Consider the following 3,162-nt stretch of genomic DNA (forward strand, 5'->3'; position numbering starts at 1 on the left):
AATATGTGGGATTGAGTTTCTGGGGTCTCATACCATGAAGTATGAGATTTAAGAGATTGGGAAACAGGTCACCAATATATCTGGGTAAGGATTCAAACCATCATTGGAATTTCCTAGCATAGTGTAACTACATGGATATGAATGATATGGGCAAAAGAAGGTAGCATGGTTAACAACACAGCATACGGTTAGAAGTTTTCATTAAGACAGTTGGAGGGAGAGCTATGCTCACCTGCTATGTGCCCAGGTGGTTTAAAAAATTCAGTCCTTCTCTTTTTTCTCCTTCTAATTCAGAATACCAGCCTACAGGCAACAATGGCTGACACTGAGCAGCAGGGTGAATGGACTACCAGGAGCCGATGAATGTCAAGTTGGCATTGGATGTGGAGATCACCACCTATCAGAAGATGCTGGTTGGTGAGGAGTGCAGGTGTGTGGGAACTATGGCCAAGACAAAGAGGACAACTTGAGAATCAATTTTCAAAGGATTGTATGCTCCTTGGTTAGACACAGTAGCAGGGAACAAAGGAGGGTCTCAACAAATGCTTGATTAACTGAATTATACTGCCTAGTACTGTCCCTTTGGGCTCAGGGACAACACCAATTTTATGCTGAATAGTTAGTGCTTTCCAACAGGCATATGGTGCTCTCCAAAGACCAGTGTCAGCCAATCCTGGTATAGTGGAGAATATAAGATGGGTATTAGGTGGTCCTGGTTGCTGCTCTTCCTCTTCTCCAAACTGGTTTCCATTTATCTCTGCATCAGTCTCTCTTCTTTGCCTCTTCATCTCTGGCACAGATAAGAGCTCTGTCACTTTTGGTACAGGCCAAGCACTGTACTAGACATTCTCCATGGCTTAATTTACTTTCTTCAACAAAATGATGAAGAAGTATATTATTCCAGGTTTGTCAGCGAGGGAATCAAGGCCAAGGTGATGGTAGAGTCAAGTATCCAGAGACACATTATATCTCTGTTCTCTGCATCCCCATCCTAGAAACCGTGTGAATCCCTTCTCACGTCTAACTTCAATTCCTGATGCTGCAGTTCATATTATTGTACTCTGGTATTCCAGGGGATAATTCTGAACAGAGATGCTGAGAGGAACCACCATGATGTTCCCATGGTATTTATTTTGTTTTCCCAAACAGGATGTCTGAAGAGTGTCAGAGCCCAGTGTGCCTCTGAGTATCTTACATACTCCTTTTCTATTGTTTGAGATGATTTCTTGTGGCTTTGCTTCGGCTCGCCTACCTGCAAATTGTCTTTTCTACAGTTTGATTCCAAGAGTAAAAGAAAAGGAGGGGCAAAGGGAGAGTCATATTTGGGTAGGACTTCTCTAATGTATATCCTTGATTTCCCTGCAGACAAAGAACTCTGTACCATGGGAAGGTGGTCTCCTTTTTTTTGGGTCTTCTCTGTCACTCATTCCAAAGACAGGAATGCATGCAATGGACATTTAGACAGACAGATGACACTGAACAGACCCCTCTCCCCCTCTTTTTTGCAGTTGTGGTCAACCACACATCCAGCAGCAAGAACATAAGTGTTGGGGCAGCAGCAACAACAACAATGATGGCATTTGGGGCAACAGAGGTGGCCAGGGCATCCAAGGAGACAGTGAGTCCACAAATGTGGGGAAGAGCCTCCAGTCCAGAAGCACAAGTATCTCCATGGATCAGAGTCCCAGACTGAGCAGTTGATCCTCCTCCTTGGCTAGGATTGTGCAGATCACCACCAACAGTGACCAGAGTTCCTGCATCAAATTCCGAGACCAGGCCCTGATGCAGGACGGTAGGAATTTCCCCTGCCTTTAGCCACACCTCTCTATAATTGCTCCTCTCTCCTAAAATACTCTCGTCTGCTTGGAGGCTCAAAGCTAAGAAGGGACCCAGGTAGACACTGTCAAGTTAGTATTTTGTCCCTGAGCACTTCACCCATTCTACCACTGCCCATTGTTCCTTTGTATATAAACTTTTCCTTGCCTCCTCTCTGTTCTTTGTATCCTTTTATTCATTAAATGACAAAATGTGATGGTGGATTTGACTCTATGAGTTTTTCAGAATAATAGGGACCCATGAAGTTTGCTGAATCAGAGGACAACACACTCAAAATGTGGCCTGCAGGATGTTACATTAGCAGCTATGTATGGAGTGAGAGAAGAGGAGAGGAGAAGGGTACTGAGGGAATCTTTGGGATTAAGCCAACTGGGTCAGACTTTGCCCAACTTCCATGCTGTGCTTCACTCTTTTTGGATCTCTCCCAGGGCAGGACACACCCCAGGGCTGGCATACTTCTCATCCTGGCATTAGTAATCCTTGCCAAAAATTCCAAATGGCTCAGTGACAGCCAGCTGACTAACTACAGTGCCCAGACTGGGTCACCTCCGGGAGTAGCCTTTCTTTATCTTCTCCCTTGGGGGCTTTGGGCTACAGTGGTAGGAGAACATGTTCAAACGCTGCCCTTGTGTCCTCATTCCTTATGATTCAATGACAGTTGCCCCTTTCCCAGTAAGACTCTGTAGCACTCTGTCTCCCCTTTCCTCCCACATCTTGAGATCTCAAGGCTTTGGAAAATCAATAAATGAAAAAAAAAGTTTTATTAAGTAATTGTCACCTCCTCAGACATTGTTCAGAGAATTTCACACATAAATAATTTAATCTTCACAATGATCCTATGGGGTAGGCAGTATTATCCTCAGTTTTTAGATGAGAAAAATGAGCACAGAGACATAAAGATCACACTATGCTAAAGGTTGCAGTCAGCAAGTGGAACAGCTGGGGTTGAACATGAGTAGTTGGACACTACAGTCCATGCTTGTAACTCACATGCTAGTAACTTCAAAGTCCATACTAATGTGACATGTGTGGTTTTGTTTTTTTCATGATAGATTTGCACGGTGAAATGTCTTTGGTCTTTAAAGGCAGAAGCTGACTTTATTCATAGCCCTGACTGGTCCTTGGTTCTGAGAACTGGCCCAGATACCTGAGGGGACTCAATTCCTCCAAACTTGACTTCTCAGTCACACCTTTAGTTCTGACTATTTACATGTGCTCACAGATTTTCCACTTAAGATCAAGTAATGTTAATATTAATATTTCTTTCAAATTTCAACTTTAAAATAGACCCAGACTTTGTCTATTTTGTTTTGTTCCCTTTAAAAC

The 3,162-nt window shown here is 43.4% G+C and overlaps 1 protein-coding gene across 1 annotated transcript in view; it reads left to right on the forward strand.

Annotated features, from left to right (window-relative positions):
• Positions 1 to 3,162, forward strand: part of LOC115305201 (keratin, type II cytoskeletal 3-like) — a 15,377-nt gene that overhangs the window by 819 nt on the left and 11,396 nt on the right. The gene's annotated exons all lie outside the window — the stretch shown is intronic.

This window comes from Suricata suricatta, chromosome 10, assembly GCF_006229205.1.
Source record: "Suricata suricatta isolate VVHF042 chromosome 10, meerkat_22Aug2017_6uvM2_HiC, whole genome shotgun sequence".
In the NCBI taxonomy this organism is placed as follows: Eukaryota; Metazoa; Chordata; class Mammalia; order Carnivora; family Herpestidae; genus Suricata; species Suricata suricatta.